Below are 20,543 nucleotides of genomic sequence, written 5' to 3' on the forward strand. Positions count from 1 at the left end.
TTCTAATTATATTATTCATTGTGTTCATGAATACAAATAACTATTCACAACTGAAACATTTTTTTACGAGTTTAATTGTGCAGACCTGTGTATTATTATCCATAGAAACATCAACTTCTGACCTAATCACAAAAGCTATAAATCAAACTATGGTGGCATTTACCTTCTTAAGGAGCACACTGATGTACAGAGGAAGGGATAAGTTCAAAAGGATGGATCAAATGTCTACCCTGTTACCACTTGCAACCATATTACATCACTTGTTTAAGTTTTGCTGCTGCTGTCTGCCTTTCCCTATCTCTGGTTTCTCTTCCACTCACCAGTCGTTGTTCACAAGTAGCACTTCTGCTGATGACACTTGCATGGTGGCTTTAAACACCCACTTGGGTTCAGAGACACAAGACAAAAGGTTTGCTTTTAAAGACATGATGGCTCTGTATCGTGGAGTTTTCCATAGTTGTTGAAGGACCAGGTATCTATCTATCTATCGATAGATAGATAGATAGATAGATAGATAGATAGATAGATAGATAGATAGATAGATAGATAGATAGATAGATAGATAGATAGATAGATAGATAGATAGAATATCTGAGAGCTTGTAACTTCTACTTAATAGATCTATGTATGATAAGCCCCATTGTTTTGTTTCTGTTACACTCCATCTGCACAAAAATGCTAATTTTATGCAACAGAGAGTAGCTGTCAGCAAGATGTTAGAGGGCCATGTACCTCATCAGTTGTTAGTGTATTTAGACTTTAAAGGTGTCTTATAGAGTGTCGCCTACCTCATACAAACAATATGTCAACTGGAAAATCTAGGGTCCAGTAAATAGCCATCTGATGTAATACTATGTGTAGGTAATATATTACTTTTGAATGCCAATTAAAGTTAAGTACAGTTTAAGTGCCTTTTGAAATGGTACTGGCACATCATGTCAAAATACAGGCCATTTTAGAATTGCTTAAGGGCTGGATGGATAGATATTTCAAATAAATGTTTACCCTTGTGAACCATGTAAATTTAATAAGTCTGAATCATTTCCCATTAGAGCTGCAGGACAGCTCCCGCTAGCATCTTTAGATTAAATGTTTTTTTTCTCTTTCCAGTGCTGTGAGTAGAAACTTATCATGTCATTCCAGCAGCATGAGGTAAAATAAATTAATCACGAGTCATCACTTTGGTGACAATTTGTCAAAACAGGACATCAGTGATGACATTTAGTATGACTCTAAAAGAGTAAATTGGATGATATTGTGTTAGAATGAAAAGTTGGGTCAGTTAACCAGCATCAGTAAAAACTGAATGAAAGTTTTTTTTCCTTTGTGACATACAGGATGGCAACAAATACCACACCCTTATAAACTCGGAAAGCACCATGCATATTAAGGCTTATCAATATTTAGATTAAATGTATCTAATTAGTGCTTTTATCTTACGTAAATGACAGCACTGATGTGTAACGGGGGCTGCAATCAAAGGTTATTGCTAATGCGTCACTGCTTCAGAACCTGAGATCAAACCCAGACCCTGTTACCAAAAATGTGACTTCCACACATTTTGCCATACCTGCATTGGCTTTCTTCAGATGTTCCGGTTTCCTTCTACATCCCAGAGATATAGTGGGTTAAATTGATTAGAAGTGCTAACATGGTGGAAGTGTTATTGAGTATGTTATGTGATGGACTGGCACCCTATTCAGGGTCGATTCATGCTGTCAGGATTGATTCTGGTGACCAATGAATCTCCCAATGGAATAGGAGAGTTTGGAAAATAAGTACTTGAGTTGTTAAAGTAACAGTATGCAGTTACCCATCTCTTCTGTCTGAACTCCAATCAGGATAGATAGATAGATAGATAGATAGATAGATAGATAGATAGATAGATAGATAGATAGATAGATAGATAGATAGATAGATAGATAGATAGATAGATAGATAGATAGATAGATAGATAGATAGATAGATAGATAGATAGATAGATAGATAGATAGATAGATATGAAAGGCACTTGTGGGGAACAGCCTGGACACAGACTGGTAGACATCGTTTGAATCACCACACACGTTTATTTACAACTATTATTTACAATTATGCCACACACTACCGCAGCACCAATCACCCCAAAGTCCTGGCTTCTCCAAATGCCTCTTTCTCTCTTCTGGCCACGTCCACTTCCACCCGACTCCAACCATCAAATGGAGGGAGGCGGCCCCTTTTATAATCACCCGGACGTGCTCCAAGTGCCTCTCAATGAGCACCGGTTGGCACTCCGGGTGTCCCTGGTCTTCTTCCCCCCAGCACTCCCGGGTGTGGTGAAAGTGCTGAGGGCCAGGGCTCCTCAGGCATTTGGGCGCCCCCTTGCGGTGACCACGGGCCCCTATAGGGTTGAGCTTCTAAGCTCTGTTCCCGTGGTCCCCAAAGCCACCAGGGAGGTCACCCCCTCGTGGTCTGGAGGAGGCGTAAGCCCTCCTCCAGTCCTTCTGGTCATCCTGGCTGGGTACTACCCCCAGCCGCTTGCCACACACTATATAATACAACAGACAGACAGACAGACAGACAGACAGACAGACAGACAGACAGACAGACAGACAGACAGACAGATAGATAGATAGATAGATAGATAGATAGATAGATAGATAGATAGATAGATAGATAGATAGATAGATAGATAGATAGATAGATAGATAGATAGATAGGGGCAGGAGGAAGAGTGTTGTACGAGTTGCTGGGTGGTTTGCATGAGCAGACAAAGGACTGAAGAAGACAGGAGTTCATGGAGCCACAGAACACCTGAGTTTCTCAAAATTTTAATGCAAGGAAAAGCTGAAAATTATTTGTTGTTTTATATATATTGTACTAATTATTATTATTATATTGTTATTATTAATAATTATATATAAGAGCCAATGTCTTGTTTTCCTCACAGACCCCTGTATTTTGTGGCCCTGTGTTATTATGCGCTGATTCATTGCTAGGGGCGTGGCTTTAGTCATCACTCATTGTGATGTCATTAACATGATGCATTGCAAGTTGGCGCTTTCTCTGGGATATTGTTCATAGTAATGGAAAAACTCTTTAATAAAGAAAGAAAGCCTATGGGTATGAATACGTAGTTTTATGGTTAAACATCTTAAATTTTATTTTCTGCAGCAGAAAGTCTTGTCTTATGTGTTGGTTTTTTGTCAGTCATTCATTTTTCCTTATTGGTTTTGATCCCTGCTGGTTTTCTGTTCACATTTTCATCTCCTGGTTATTTTGCCTTTCCTTTAGACCTGCCAACCACCATCTATGGCAGACCACGGGATATCTTTTAAATGGCTTGTCAGCCATTATATATTTTTTTCTTCTTCCTAAATATTCTTCAGAAACAAATCTGTTATGGTGATTACACACCAAGCTAGTATCTAGGAGGACACAGAAACGTCATACAAATAGCAAGTGGAAACAAATGCAAACCCAGCATGCTTGACCTGTAAGGCATCACTGCTAACCACAGTGCCACCTTGTTGCCTTTGATTTACCCCAAAGTGTTGCCTTATAATAAATTTATATATTTCATGCTATTCTAAAGGTATTAGCTGACAAAACTGAAAAAATAATAACATACAGAAAACAAATCTATTATTAAGATTAAACAATTTAGTATTAGTTTATAATTCTTCAGTCTGCTGTAAGACATTATATTTGGATACTGAATAAGGAAGACGGTTTTCTTACTAGAACAAATCAGACTTGGGCCGACTGTGTTTGTCTGACCTGCTCCAAGGAGAATGATAACTTTTCCTGTGGACACTCGTGGTACCCAAGAGAAATAAGCCTGCTGGGGCAGTCGTGACATACTTCTAATGCATTACTTGTGCCGATCAATGGAGCAGAACTCACATCTTCAAGAAGAAAGCTATTGCCATGAGACGTTCCAGGTAATAGAGAGAAGGGGGCAAGGTTAGAAAGATTTTAAGCGAGTAACATGTTAGAAATGAATAAAAGTTTTGATTTCTAAAAGCACCTTTGGAACCCAAAACAAAAGAGCTTCTCAGTGTGAACTGCCACTGATAGGACTGCAAAAATGGACTACAGAGAAAGAAACTGTGAAGTTTTGCTATTTGCATTACTCTCTGTTCAAAAACCCCTTTTATGAAGGTAAAGTGCAGCGAAAGTCTGTAATGGAGTGGAGTCACAACATTTTCTGTTATCCAATAGAGAACAAAAAAGTGAAATTCATATGGTAGCAATGACAAATATTAACCCACAGATCAAAAGATTTTTAATTACTGCGTGTCAACAATTAGAAATCAAGAAATTGCTGTACCCAAAGTACGTAACAGCCTTTTATTTGCAAATATCAAAGTTCATTTTATTACACTGTACATACTAATGGGAAATACAGCACAATTTATAAAGCATTGGCATTCATCTCATTTCTCTTATGCAAAATTCCAGGAAGCCTTTAGAGCAAACAAATAGGAGAAATTAAATGAATAAAATGATTGAATGGCACCAAAGTAAAATGGTTAGCAAGGTCAATTAGATTGCATATCCACTTGGAGCGTCACATTTAGATGAAAATATGTTGTCTAAGGATGACTACATTAATGCTCATCCTGCTCTAGCCTGATTCGATTTAGCTTCACAACTCTGAGATCCTCTTCCTGTTTAAAGGCAATCCCCACAAGTAATTATGCTTAAAGTGGAAAAATACTGAATCAAGGCTCCTCGTCTGGCTCCACTTTACAGCCCCTAATTCTGTTACTGCTACAGATTTATTTTAGTGGGCAGGATGGGAGTCTGTGTCTTCATGCTGTAAGATAAGCTTCTTATAACAATAGGAGAGATGGAGGTGGAGGTGAGGCAAAAGAATATTGGAGAATCTATCACACACAATACTAAATTCAGAGCAGAGAAGTACAAGTTTTACGGTTACCCGAAAAAATAAGATAATGACAAAAAAAAATTTATACTGAAAGATAAGCATGTACACCGTGAGTGAAGAGGAAAGAAGACGCTGGACATTTCTATATTTTTTACATTGCCATTTCACTGACAGCATATAATGTTACAGATTTTAATATGAGGGCGGCACGGTGGCGCAGTGGTAGCTCTGCTGCCTCGCAGTAAGGAGACCCAGGTTCGCTTCCTGGGTCCTCCCTGCATGGAGCTTGCATGTTCTCCCCGTGTCTGCGTGGGTTTCCTCCAGGTGCCTCCGGTTTCTGCCCACAGTCCAAAGACATGCAGGTTAGGTGCATTGGCGATCCTAAATTGGCCCTAGTGTGTGCTTGGTGTGTGGGTGTGTGTCTGTGTCCTGCCATGGGTTGGCGCCCTGCCTGGGATTGGTTCCTGCCTTGCGCCCTGTGTTGGCTGGGATTGGCTCCAGCAGACCCCCGTGACCCTGTGTTCGGATTCAGCGGGTTGGAAAATGGATGGATGGATCTTAATATGATCTGCTCATCTGCTTCGCGCCATGGAGGGATTATACTGACATAATTATTGATAGATGACAACACTTCAATAGAGAATGGAAAAGGAAGCTTGAGTATGAAAGGGTTTAGTAACAGGCAATATATATATATATATATATATGTATATATATATTGTCACACACGTGCGCATGGGAGGCAGCTAAAGGGCTTGAGTGAAGGCAGTTCTGAGGCTTGCTGGGATGTGGCAGAGTACACTGACTCTTTTTCTCCCTTGCCTGTAGACCATTCACGGGAGATTCCACCTAGCTCTCTTGACGTCACTTTCCAGGACGAGCCAATGGAAGAAGACCTTACCGGCTCTGGCCCCCCTGTGATGTCACGTCCGGGCTCGAACCAATGGCTGAAGAAACATGAGCCCGATCCCTATGACCTCACTTCCTGTCTTCCCCTTTAAAAGCCTACACCTTTTCCCTATTCCCTCAGTCTTGTTTTGGACTTGTTTGTGTGTACATCAGTGCTGTATTATGAAAAGAAAGCAACTCTGCAGCAGAGGAGAACAGATTATACGGGTGGCTGCCCCAAACCTTTATGTGATTATGTCTCATTTTTGTGACAATATATATATATATATATATTATATATATATATATATATATATATATATATATATATATATATATATATATATATATTTCTAAGCTATATTTTACACATACAGTGTTATTGGTATCAAAACTTGCTTTTCCTTTTTGTGTACCTTCCAGAGCTGTGCCTTCTTAGGTGTTTCTGTGTATATACAATAGATACTAAGAAGTTTGCCTGGTCTAATAGCTTCTTATTATCTATATACCAGTAACGGCGCACTGCACATTAGCACTTGACTTGAGCATTCACAGTTTTCATCCTCTTTCTTTCTCTGTACGTTTAGCATTTGTTTGCTCAGAGGTTGATGTGCTTGCTGCTTCCTGAGCAGCTCTTCTTTTCTCCACTCTAGCGGCCTGCTTCTTCTCTTCTTTCGTCAGCATCTTTTTGCATTAAAACTGAAGTCAGTGTTTGTGTTACAAATACTTAGTACATTTTCCTTCATTTTTCACTTAAGCTGGCACTTAAGTCTTCAATCTGCCTCAAGAATGATTTAAGATATGAAGATAGCAGACATCAAGTAGTATATGTGTACCAAATTTCAGGTCAATAGGTCAAACAGTTTGCGAGCTACAGGTGATTTAAAATTGTGGACAGACAAATGGACAGCCACGGTAGTGTATTATATATAAAGACAATATGCATGTTAATATGGACACATTCTACTCCTAGGAGGCTGATTGGGTGTTAAAAAGGGGAAGCAGAAACAGAAGAAACATGGCTCCACCTACTGCCTATATAAACACTGTCAAAAAGATAAGGGTTGGCTGGCATCCCAATCAAGATGGATGATTCCCTACCTTGGTAATGGAAGGATGGAAGGAAACTGCAACCCATGGCCAAGTGCTCCCCCAGTCCAACAGGTGGCAGCAGCTCTCTGGTGTGTCTCTTATATACACACCTGCAGGGCTTCATGGGAATTGGAAGCTGTGGGGAGGAGGTTCCTCCTTTCCCTCCTGACCTGGATGTGCTTCCTGAATGTAATATGTTAATAATGGGTGCACTATAACGGAAGCCACTCCTCCTCATTTGGTGACTCATAGAGGAGGAGGGAGAGAGAGAGCGACAGAGAGAGGAGAGAGGTAAGAAGCACGTGCTGATACTGCGCATTGCCGCTCCCACTGCATGACAAACCAACTCAGGATCCCAGATTAGGACCCAAATGCAGCCATGCAACTGCTGACACCTCAGCACCACACTAGCTCAGATGGAATGGAACAGTGTAAGGTTTTTTTTTTATGGTGGCTGGAGTGCCAATACTGTCACTGACCCCCCAAGCTTTTCTAGAAAAAAGGACAGAAGAGAGAAAAGAGAGCAGTTTATTGTGTTTAACAGAGAAACCTATATAAGGAGAGGGTGTGACAATGCCAGTCCCCTACAGACTCCTCTTCAAACATGGGAGTCTGGTGGATCCAAACACCGTCGATAGTTATGACAGAGATGAGTTGACATTGTGGACAATTCACTGATGATGCCAGAGGATGGTGGAAAAAGTGCTCAAGTGCTTTTATTAAAAGCAAAGTCAAAACACAAGTAAAACCAACAAAAGTGCCAATGGTGCAGTGTTCAAAAACAAAGTACATATATAAAGCCATAAAAATCCAATGAAAATTGGGAATAAAATACTCAATAAATAAATCCGTTAAAATCTGAGGTTAAAATGCAGAGTAACTCCTGATCGCAGCCCTCCTCCTTCTTTTTTTCCCTGGCTCACCCATTGCTCACGTAGCCGGAGGAGACTCAGCAGCCACGAGCTCCTTTCGGCCGACCTCCGTCTTGGCTGCCTCCAGGCATCATGGCCAAAATGTCCAAGGTCGGCTCTCCTCCTTTCTTCCTTCACGCTCACATTGTCGCACCATGGAAGCCTAGGAAGGGCACCTGTCTTGCTCACCACACTCCACCCGAATGTTCAGTGGGGCGAACTAGCCCCTCGAGCGCCACAGCTAACGCTTTTTCACAGGGCCTCAGCTTGTGCTGTCTCCTCCTTCCAGGTGGCCAGATCGTCATTCCCTAGCCTGCTTTTTCATGTCCTTTAACTCACTTTCCTTTGTTTTTTTCCTTTTCTTTGACCTTCTCCCATGTTTGATTTTTTTCCCCCCCATCTTCGATTTCTTTCCTTGTGCCGACCCATATATATACACCCACGTCTCCGTGGGCGGAGAGCCTTAAGGAAGCCAATGAAGCAATTGAGAATGATCGCACCCGCACGTGCAATTGTGAGTCGCTCCAACTACCTCATTAACTCCCCGCGGTCGTGCAATCGCGCCAACAGAGTGCGACACGGCTCTAAGGATTTAAAACTTGGCACTTTTTTTTTTTTTTTTTTTGAAGCTGCAGACCCGCTATACCACAAGAAGTCTTTGTACAATAAATTGTTTGTTTGCACCCAGGATTTGTGTTTGTATTATTGTGTTTGGGATGCTACAACACTCCCTACTGGTGACAACACCTATCAATAAACAATTCTTTTCTTCTCTCTTTCTCTCATAAATTATAGCGAAAAGCAAAACAAGTCAATACCAAACAAAACCAAGTAATAGTTCATTTTTTTAAGAGCTTAAAGACAAAGTTTTGTTAGCGAATTTTTGTTTTTTATTGATAGGATGCAAAGTACAAACACCATCTTGAGTGTGGTTCCACTCAAGACAAATGACATGACGATGCTATGCGTTATTCCCACTGAACTAGGAATGGACTTCATTGCTCTAAATGTTATGTTTAGTCAGTCAGCCATTATCCGACCCGCTACTGTATATCCTAACACAGGGTCACGGGGGTCTGCTGGAGCCAATCCCTTCCAGCACAGGGCGCAAGGCAGGCACAAACCCCAGGCAGGGCGCCAGCCCACTTTAGGGCACACACAAACACCCACACACACACACCAAGCACACACTGGGGACAATTTAGGATCACCAATGCACCTAACCTGCATGTCTTTGTACTGTGGGAGCAAACCGGAGCACCCGGAGGAAACCCACTCAGATACGGGGAGAACATGCAAACTCCACGCAGGGAGGACCCGGGAAGTGAACCCATCTTTGAAAAGGAACATAATAGTGAGAAAATCAATGAAACCCTGGTAAACACACACACACTCACCCACACACACACATGCACACTTACACACACAGAGCCCAGCAGATGAGGAATTTTAGGTCTCTGAGCAGAACTGAAAACGGCCACTGGCACTAAAATGTAAATGTATTAATTGAGATTAGACAATGGACGATTGAATGAAATAACATAGCTTTACTTTCAATGCATTTCTATGAAAACACTTTATTTTTTTATAGTGTGTACTTAGTTGCCTTTTCTATTACAGCTTCACATACAAAAAGTATATTAGTTTGTCAATTGGAAAATATTCTTTATATATATTCTGTTTAAAGTGCTTCTTTTTATCTTCTTTGTTCTTTTTACATTATCGCTCATTGCTTTCCATTTTTTATAATAATGTTCTGTTCATTTATTATTTTTATGTATTGACCATTTTATTCTATCCATCCATCCATCCATTTTCCAACCCGCTGAATCTGAACACAGGGTCACGGGGGTCTGCTGGAGCCAATCCCAGCCAACACAGGGTGCAAGGCAGGAACCAATCCTGGACAGGGCGCCAACCCACTGCAGAGCACACACAAACACCCACACACACACACACACACCAAGCACACACTGGGGACAATTTAGGATCGCCAATGCACCTAATCTGCATGTCTTTGTACTGTGGGAGAAAACCGGAGCACCCAGAGGAAACCCACTCAAATATGGGGAGAACATGCAAACTCCACGCAGGGAAGACCCAGGAAGTGAACCCATGTCTCCTTACTGTGAGGCAGCAGCGCTACCACTGTACCATCGTGCTGCCCATGTTATATTTATGCCTGTGAAAACAAAATGAAGATGGACACCTTAAAGCAGCAAAAAAAAAAAAAAACAGCTCTGCAATGACAAAAAAATGGCAGATTATCACCAACACAAATAACATGAAAAAATTAGACGAAAAGAAGTAACACCACAATATTAATGAACATTAGACCATTTCTGACTAGAACAGTCTGTTAAGACCAACAAGCTTGTCTATCCTATTCACCTAGTTTGTGCAAAATAGCATCCCGTTAAGATCTGAAGGTCCCTAAATTCCCTGCTCTCCACCACACTACTTGATAAATTATTCCACGGTTCTTTCAGTGAAGAAAAACTTTCAAACAGTTTTGCAAAATCTGCCCTTAACAAGTTTCCAATTGTGTCCCTGTGTTCTTAACTTTACTTAAAAGTAACAACTGGGATCCACTGTACTAATTCCTTTCAAAATTTAAAACACTTTGATCAAGTCACTTCTTAATTTCTAGTGGATTAAACTGAAAAGATTCAAAACCTTCAGTCTCTCCTTATAGCTCAATTCTTTCAGTCCCAGAATCAGCCTAGCCCACTCTCCTATATGGAAACTAAAACTGTACTCTAGGTGAAGCCTAACCAAGCAGCTTATATCTTAAGCATAACCTCTCTTGACTTGTATTCCATACCACCTAATAAGTAACCAAACATCTCATTAGCATTCTTCATTGCTTCTGAACACGGTTCGAAATGACTCCACTATGACTCCCAAGACCTTCTCATACAGTGTATTTTCAAGTTTCAGATCACCCATTGTGTGTTCAATAAATTATATTTACTTAGACTCAGTTTAATCTGTCATAAATCTGTCTGACCCCATAGGCTGCCTAAGTCCCTCTGTAACAATTTAGCTGATTCTATGTTATCTGTTCTTCCACCTATTACGGTATCATCTACGAACTTAACCATCTTATTGATTTCTGCACATTTCTACCCAAGCCACTTAAGAAAATGTTTCTACAGCAAAATGATGGCACCAACCTCTAGATCATCAATGACATTAGTGACATGAAATAGAATTAATGTGAAGAAATAAAATGGAATGTACTTTTTTGTATGTGTCATACACACTTGGCATGGAGGGCATGTAAAGGGCTTGACGGATGGTAATTCCACACTAGACCAGGGTGTGGCGAGGTGCACTGATTCTTTCTCTTTTTCTACTGCAGAACCATTACGGGATATTCCACCTGGCCTTTATTACGTCACTTCCAGCCAGGAACCCCATGACATCACTTCCGATCCAGAAGATGTCCCTTCCAGTCATAAGCCTGATGACATCACTTCCAGTTCTGGTCATAATTACCTCACTTCCTCTGCCCCACTTTAAATACCCATGATCTTAACAACACCAGTTAGTTCTGTTTTTGGACTCAAGCCTGTGCACATCTGTACTAAGAATTCTTCCATTTGCAGCCAGGAAACATTATATGGGTGGCTTCCCCAAATCTTTTTGTGGCTCTTGTCTCATCTTTGACATATGGTACACCATGACTTAATCAAAAGTCATAAAGTTTTGATCATCTTAAGTTCTTTTTATAGATGCCACATGTCACTAATGGAGTGTTACATTGTTTGGGTATGTGTGACATCAAGGCCACCATCTGTTTAAGGGTGGTCTATATTATCTGAATTTTGTTCGATATATGAAAGGCATTTTTGTTTTCTGGGAGAGAGCTGGTTTCCCCGGCAGTTTCGCTTGTTATCATACACAAACCCCAATGCTAAATTAGCCCTGGTAGTGTTTATATTTGGGAACATTACACTCAATTATAATATTTTTTAGCAACTTCATGATGTTAACAGTAGCCAAATGATAATTATTTGCTTCACAATTTGCAAAAACAGATGTTGTTTTATTTGGTAGAAAAAGTAATACTAAGGCAATACTGAATACTCAAATTAGCTGGCATATTTTTAGGTATAACCTTTGACAAGTACTCGATCTTTATCATCACATTTTGGCTTCCAGCTTGTTAATATTATGAAACTGAGGTGTTTTCCAAAGCTTCAGGACCTTGAAATGTTAGCTCATTCTTATCTCATTCAGAACTGATTATTGTAGTTTTTTATTGGTAAAATGTTCAGATCATTCACCTTGTTTGCTAAGTTGAAACACAGAAGAAAGAATCACGGCTACAGTAGAACTCAAAAGTGTGAAACATATTAAGTCCCGTCACTAAAGTCACTCCAATGTTACACTTACTGGCAATTTAGAAAACCTGCCTCTCTTAGATATAAAGCCAGAAATGGTTTAACCACTGCACCTTGAAGAACCTGTAATCCAGCGTCTAGTGGTCTTAAGTGGCCTTAAGACACAGGTCTTCCAAAAATTCCAAGGTTAAAGAACACTACTGTAGGTGGCATAGCCTTTAGAATTACAGTAGCATGCCCAAACCTTAAAATGATCTCTTAACCAATATGAAACACGCCCCGTCAGTTTCATCATTTGGTCTCCCTTGGAGTGGCCCTTTCCAGATTAAAGTATTTTTTTGCCTGCTGAATGACCCTTTTGAGAACATGGTTGATATGGGACAAGTAAGATTGTGGCATCTGGACTTGCAACCATCCTGCATATATTTAAATATATCTATGCATACTTTTTAACAGGGCGGCACGGTGGGTGGCGCCAGTGGGTAGCGCTGCTGCCTCGCAGTTAGGAGACCCGGGTTCGCTTTCCTGTGACCCTGTATTCGGATTCAGCGGGTTGGACAATGGATGGATGGATGGATACTTTTTAACAGATTTCATGATGCTTTAACATTAAGTTTTAGTCTCTTGGTTGTATCTACTTCCATTATTTAGGTAGTTGTGTAATGAGTCCAGCTCTGTCTTGATGATTCCTCCTATATTGTTCTCATTGTTTCTCCACCTCACTGTGATTAATAATTAGCCCTTCTGACCTAACCTTTTTACGGAAGTATAGAAACAATTACGGCTCAGTACATTCCATCCTAGCTGTGCTATCACTCCATTTTATGTTGGTGGTGAAGCACAAAGCTGTGTCTCCTGGAGTTTTGCACTTTTAAAAACTGACAGTACAGTAGATTCCACTAACACTGATCGGCTAACGTAACACCAATTCCAGAGTCCTGAAAGAGAAAAATATGCAGAAACAAATCTGCTAGACAGGGCTTAGAAACAGACTTCTTGACGCCTCTGCTTCTAGCAGAGTCCAGGTCAGAAAATCCAGGGTGACCAAAAACCAAAAAAAAAAAAATAGCTGGATCAACAACATTAGCTTGGAGACCCTAGATAGATAGATAGGCGAAGAATGTTTCCTGTGGCACCAGATAATCCATCAGGTGGCACTTCAATCTAAGACCAAAAAAACCTATCTGATGAGACGGGCACAAAATGTTGATGGAAACACATAGAAAGAGGTGGGAGAAGAGAAAGGAGGAACCCAGATCTGCAGAAGCTGCTCACAAATAAAACTGTTGCCATTGTCTTGAGGTCTGTGGCTTCAGGCCTGGCATTCTAAGGTCATTCATGTAACCTTGATGGGTGTCATTCTTATTTTACGTGACTCCAGAGAGAGAAAAAGAGAGAGAGAGGGGGAAGGAGAGAGAGATGAGCAATGACGCCAATCCACCTTTAAAGCCATGGGGGAGCAGTGTCACCTCAGTCAGACCACCAAGGGAATCCTTCAGCAACTGCACTAAAAGAACACAGTTTTTTTATACACTTGTGCTTTATTTTTTAACCAATGAAATTTATCCTCAAACCAAATTTACTGGTGTTGTTCACTAACAAGTGAATTAACTGACAAAACAACTCAATCCCTTATGCTTATATATCCTTTACTAGTAATTATTTTTTGCTGATACTGGCCTTTCTGGATCATTGCCAATTTTCCATTCATCAAGAGCTTTAAAACAATCTGGTATCTTCTTTGCTACCATGATGAGTTCAATATTCTTATGTAGAGATGGCCCAGTGATACCCAGTTTTTATAAAAATGGCCCGTAGTCAATACATTATACATCCAAAATCTTAACTTCTACACTTCCATACCACAGATCGCTTACTACACATTGTGCTGTACCTTTAATCATGAAGACCATCTTAAAAATAGTCTTAGTGACTTTTCAGGTTACCGTAACATATGAACCGGTGACCTGTGGCTTTCAATTATACTCTTAAATCAACATGAGAATGCTATTTATTGTAATCTTGTCCAGTGGGTGGGAGCTTAGCATAAGTTTAAAGTTATCAGGATGTGTGCCAGTCATAAACATTAATGTAAGTGTTGCTGTCAAAAAAAATTAAAACAAATCATAAAAGCATAAAAACAGGATAGAGCAAAAATTATAAGAAAAGGTCGGATATCACTACAAAACAACAGAGCGAAAGCACCAGAACAGCAGCATAAATCTGGAAAATTGAGCCACTTCAGTACAAATGTGTGATTTCAGCATTTTAAGTGATTGAAGTTAAACCAGTAGAAATGTTCAGAGTATTGCTAGCAGAACCACAACATGTTTCTTCTGTGGAAAACACTCAGGTATAGCCATAACTGATAGATAGATAGATAGATAGATAGATAGATAGATAGATAGATAGATAGATAGATAGATAGATAGATAGATAGATAGATAGATAGATAGATAGATAGATGGATGGATGGATGGATGGATGGATGGATGGATGGATGGATGGATGGATGGATAGATAGATAGATAGATAGATAGATAGATAGATAGATAGATAGATAGATAGATAGATAGATAGATAGATAGATAGATAGATAGGACACTTTAGTAAGCCTTCAGCTTGAAGAGATGGAAGAGAACCAGGAAGGAGGAGGAGAAGGGAGAACCATGAAGACCCCATAAAGTGAGATGTGTAAATGTAATCTTATGAGAATTAACACATTGGGTGTGTTGGCTCCTGTAGTCGCCAGGTTGTATACATTGATTTATCACACCCAGTTTACTTTTATTTTCTTTCGCTTTTTGGTACATTAACAATATTTGAGAATTTTAAAGACTATAATGATTGAATACAATTTTGTTGCCTGCTCCCCTTATTTGCATTTAATATTTGGTCTGTCCTGCCAGCTGGGGTATAAATGAATAAAGAGAGAAACATCCTGTAATGGGAGACGTTTAGCAGAGTATGAGCCAATTCTAAGTGTGGAATGGGATCCATTTATTCTCAGGTACAAATGTATTGTGGCTGCAGGCGGTGTCTCCTTCCAGGCCAGGTGAATGTAACGATAAAAGAACAAGAGTTGGGGTGGAGAACATATATGTGGGTGTACATAACAAAGTTAAGATAGGGTGACTCCAAAACCCTTCCATGATAAAACACATTCTGTGAACCACATGTAAAGAAAACCCAATGCAAATTTCAAGAGAAGAACAGCGCTCAAAGAAAATGAGTTTAATGTATGTCTTTTTTGATCACTTGCAATAAATCAAACTATTTGCGTGAAGTTCACTTTTTTATTTTCCCAGTCAACATGACTGAAAACTTCTGATAATATTGCATCTACTTACACACTTGAACACTAGGTGAGTGGCTCTCAGGTCCAGAAGCTATCTGAAGTGTGAAGGGAGAGGCCATCTGAGCCAGTAAGTACTGCAACAATAACAGTTAGTAATCTGAGAGTGAAGTGGTCAATTAGGTACAAAGGAAAAATTGCTTATTTTGTAATAATTGTGCAAAAATGTTCACTGCTGCCTACATCCATAGACGAATGCAAATTAGTAATTACCATACAGCAGGCTCAATAAGTTGCAAAGGTTTAAAGTAATTAATTCAAGCATATAAAAAAAAGAAGCATTCATTTGATTTTTAATGGCTTCACTCAAATAAATTACTTGATAATGGATTGAAAATGCAATACTTAGCTGGTTATTGAGGTAATGATTACTTGTTTACAAATATAATTGATAGGATTAATGATGTGATAATCTGCTTATGTTGAAAATTTGCCTGGGCTTAAAAATTACTACTGATATTTCACTTTGCATGCCTGAACTGCTACAAAATTTAAAGTGCTATCTATCTATCTATCTATCTATCTATCTATCTATCTATCTATCTATCTATCTATCTATCTATCTATCTATCTATCTATCTATCTATCTATCTATCTATCATGAATCTGTTTATTTATCCATATACAGTATATATATCCATTCTTTATTTTAATATTTATTTTGCTGTGCTCACCAGTCACTTCAAAATCTGCATGGCTCTGATAGTGCCCTCCTAAACATAAAACAGGCTCATTCCCAATATCTAAATTCGCTTAGTTTATAACTAGCAGCTGGCCAATCCAATTTCAAACTGAGACTTTTTTTTGAAAAATAAATTATGTGCTTTAAGATAATGACTTCTAACAGTTGTTATTACTATTTATGTTCTTGTCTGGACATTAAAACCACAAACTCCACAAAAGCATTGAAATCATGCTGTCATGTATTTGATACAGAAAAAATATGCTAGAGCAGTGGTCCCCAACCTTTTTGACAGCAAGGACCACTTTACTATAAGCAAATTTTTCCAGGGAGCAGTTGGGGGATTTTGAGGATTTGGGGCGGTTTCGTAGGGCAGTTTTATACAGAATTTACATTACATTTCTATTATTATTAAGTTATTAAGCAGTTCGCATACGTTTGCAACCCGATATTTTTCTTCTTTTTTTGCATATAATAAAGACATATGCATTACATTTGTCATTCCAACAGATTGCACATCACAAACATTAACACTGTTATCGTTTTTCGTGTCTGCCGTTTGTATTGGAGGGTGACAATGAGTTAAATTCCAATGGATGTTTTTCAAATGTTGACAAGCAATAAGCAAAAGGTATCACTGAAAACCACAGAAAACAAAAACAGGAAAAAAAAAACAGTACGAGGGAAGTTCGAAGAAAGAAATTTTTTTTACAATGTTTCTGTTTCGGGATCGTTGTGCGACCACATGATCTAACTGCTCTGTGGATGATTCATTCAAGCATTTCGAGGTCACTTTGTTGTAATGAAAGTATCTGCTGAATGTACCTTGTAGTAACGAGATTTCTACAGACTTGTGTCATATGGGGAAACTGTCGGGACCATAAAAATACTTTGTTGTAATACTCTCTCACCTCTCTCTGCGCCACTGCAAAGCCCCGCCTGCCAAGCGTTCTGAAAAGTCTGAGTGAGTCTCCGTTGCCGGCAGTTCTTTTGCGGCCAGGCTGTTAGATGGCTGCGGCCCGGTAGTGGGCCCGCGGGACCCGGGGTTGGGGACCCCTGTGCTAGAGAATCTATTGTATTAGCAATTTTTCACTTGCTGGAAAAATCTCAGGATAGAATAATTATGTGACTAGTTTTCTGTTGTCATTTTGATAACTGAATGTTTTAAGAGTTCAATTAGTGTTAAAAATAAGATGTCTAGGGATGCTCCGATCAGGTTTTTTAAAGCCGATATCACGATTTCATGTTAATTGATCGACCGATTCAGATGGTGATTTTTTTTCTGTTTTTCAATTTAAAATTTTTTTTACAATAATTTCATGCATAACCAGACAAATAGAAATTTTATTTCCAATATTAAAGTGTATCTTTATAATCAAACTATAGAGCACAGGTCTTAATTGTTCATTTTATACACACAAAATGAAATTTGTTAGGCTTATTGTTGACCATCAAATACAAAATAAATAAAACTTCCTTAAAATACAAACTTTAACTAAAAAAATATTTATCCATGATACATATGGCATAAAAGAAAATAAAATGGTTATCATAATTACAAGCTCTCGTGTTTATTTTTTTCTGTAATGTCTCTCTCTCTCTCTCTCTCTCTCTCTCTCTCTCTCTCTCTCTCTCTCTCTCTCTCTATATATATATATATATATATATATATATATATATATATATATACACTAGCAAAATACCCACGCTTCAAAGTGGCAAAGTACTGCCTTAAAATTTTTATTAAGAAGAAAAGTAAACCTTTTTAAACTGAGGGAAAATATACCAATAATTATTTGTTAAGGATTTTTTTGTATACCACGTTGTCAGTTCGGCCCTCCGGTTGTAATATGACCAAGCTGTGCGCTGAGCTTACTCTTGAGTATGCAACATATAGTTGGCCATGTGAAAAGCAATCTTGCCTCAAATCAATGCCAACCTTTTGAAGGGTCTGTCCCTGAGACTTATTAATTGTCATTGGGAAGCAGAGCCTTACTGGAAATTGGAGGCGTTTGAATTGAAATGGGAGATCAGAGGGTATAATGGGGAAGCGAGGGATAAAAACTCTCTCCCCTGAACCACTGCCAGTAAAAATAGTTGCCTCAATTAGGTTCTTTTGCAGACACATGACCTGAAGTCTCGTGCCGTTACAAAGTTTCGGTGGCTGTAAGTTTCTCAGTAACATTATTGGTGCCCCAACCTTCAAAATTAGATTATGCTCAGGAGTGCCTGGAGGATTCAGAGTGTGGAGAAACTCTACCGGATAGTGCACCGGTCTTCCACTTCTACAACTGAATCCACAGACTGATATGTTTTCGGTTGTGAAGGTAGTTGTTGAAGTAAAATGTGGTTTATAGTCGTAGTCATGTCATTTCTTGGTGTCAGGATAGCTCTCTCCCTCAACCATGACACGGTTGGAAGGGGAAGCCGCCTACCAAATTTCGTGAAGATGGGGCCATAAATACGAAAGTTTAACATGGCGGACGTTGTCAACCGTTATGACCGTTACGCGTAGAATTTCGAAATGAAACCTGCTTAACTTGTGTAAGTAAGCTGTAAGGAATGAGCCTGCCAAATTTCAGCCTTCTACCTACACGGGAAGTTGGAGAATTAGTGATGAGTGAGTCAGTGAGGGCTTTGCCTTTTATTAGTATAGACTAGCAAAATACCCGCACTTCGCAGCGGAGAAGTAGTGTGTTAAAGAGGTTATGTAAACATATATATACATAAACATATATACTTATATATACATATCTACATATACACATATCTACATATATACATATATATATATATATATATACACATCCACATATATATACATATATCAACATATATAGACACATACATATACACACATACATACATACACACACAACATATATATATATATATATATATATATATATATATATATATATATATATACACACATACAGACACATATATATATACATATACATATTTACATATCTACATATATATACACATATATACATATCTACATACATACACATCTATCTATCTATCTATCTATCTATCTATCTATCTATCTATCTATCTATCTATCTATCTATCTATCTATCTATCTATCTATACTAATAAAAGGCAAAGCCCTCACTGACTCACTGACTGACTGACTGACTGACTCACTCATCACTAATTCTCCAACTTCCCGTGTAGGTAGAAGGCTGAAATTTGGCAGGCTCATTCCTTACAGCTTACTTACAAAAGTTAGGCAGGTTTCATTTCGAAATTCTACGCGTAATGGTCATAACTGGAACCTGTTTTTTGTCCATATACTCTAATGGAGGAAGCGGAGTCACGTATCGCGTCATCACGTATTACGCCTTCTACGTAATCACGTGAAGTGAAAACAAAGAAGAGATTTACAGCACGAGTCAAACGCGGGAACGAAGGTAAATGACATTAATTGTTGAGTGTCTTTTAATACTGTGTAATTGTTGAGTGTCTTTTAATACTTTGTAAGCATACATATTAACAGATGTGCAATTAAACGTGTGCATTTACGGGGTGATTTCTCAGGCTTAAAGCTCGAAGTGATCACTCGAGTGAAGGCAGCTTCACAAAAAAAACAGATCCTTAACAAACTGTTATTTGTATATTTTACCTCAATTTTAAAAGGTTTTTCTTTTCTTCTTAATAAAAATTTAAAAGCAGAACTTCGCCGGTACGAACCGCGGGGATTTGAGCGACTGACGCATACAGACATATTCATGAGTGCAGGTACTTCGGAAAGAAAGCACCGCGTAAACCTAAAGTTTAAATTAAGTTCATAGACCTACAAAAGGTTGCCATTGATTTCAGGCAAGATTGCTTTTCTCCTGTACAAGTATACGTTGTATTCTCAAGAGTGTGCTTGCACAGCTTGGTCATATTACAACCGGAGTGCTGAACTGACAATGTGATATACAAACAGAACAATCGTAAAAACAGGATTAAATAAAAAGGCTGCTTCCGTTGGCAAAGCAACGAAAAGGAAGACCTTATATGACGTTCGTTTATAAAACAGCGGAGAGGCTGTGTGAAGTCAGCTTCACAAAAAAAACAGATCCTTAACAAATTGTTATTGGTAGATTTTCACTCAATTTAAAAAGGTTTTCTTCTTAATAAAAATTTAAAAGCAGTACTTCGCCGCTGCAAAGCACGGGGATGTATATATATAGATAGATAGATAGAGATATATATGTACATATATATAATAATAATAATAATAATAATAATAATTCATTACATTAGATAGATAGATAGATAGATAGATAGATAGATAGATAGATAGATAGATAGATAGATAGATAGATAGATATCTCTATCTATGTGTATGTATGTAGATATGCATATATGTGTATATATATGTAGATATGTAAATATG

At 38.7% G+C, this 20,543-nt stretch overlaps 1 protein-coding gene and 1 long non-coding RNA gene across 3 annotated transcripts in view; one reads left to right on the forward strand and one right to left on the reverse strand.

Annotated features, from left to right (window-relative positions):
* Positions 1 to 20,543, reverse strand: part of fstl4 (follistatin-like 4) — an 808,779-nt gene that overhangs the window by 319,798 nt on the left and 468,438 nt on the right. The window lies entirely within an intron of this gene.
* Positions 18,578 to 20,543, forward strand: part of LOC127529563 (uncharacterized) — a 512,543-nt gene continuing 510,577 nt past the window's right edge. The window contains exon 1 of the long non-coding RNA XR_007936188.1: positions 18,578 to 18,778. This is a non-coding gene — a long non-coding RNA (uncharacterized LOC127529563). The remainder of the gene's footprint in view (positions 18,779 to 20,543) is intronic.

This window comes from Erpetoichthys calabaricus, chromosome 11, assembly GCF_900747795.2.
Source record: "Erpetoichthys calabaricus chromosome 11, fErpCal1.3, whole genome shotgun sequence".
Taxonomy (NCBI): domain Eukaryota; kingdom Metazoa; phylum Chordata; class Cladistia; order Polypteriformes; family Polypteridae; genus Erpetoichthys; species Erpetoichthys calabaricus.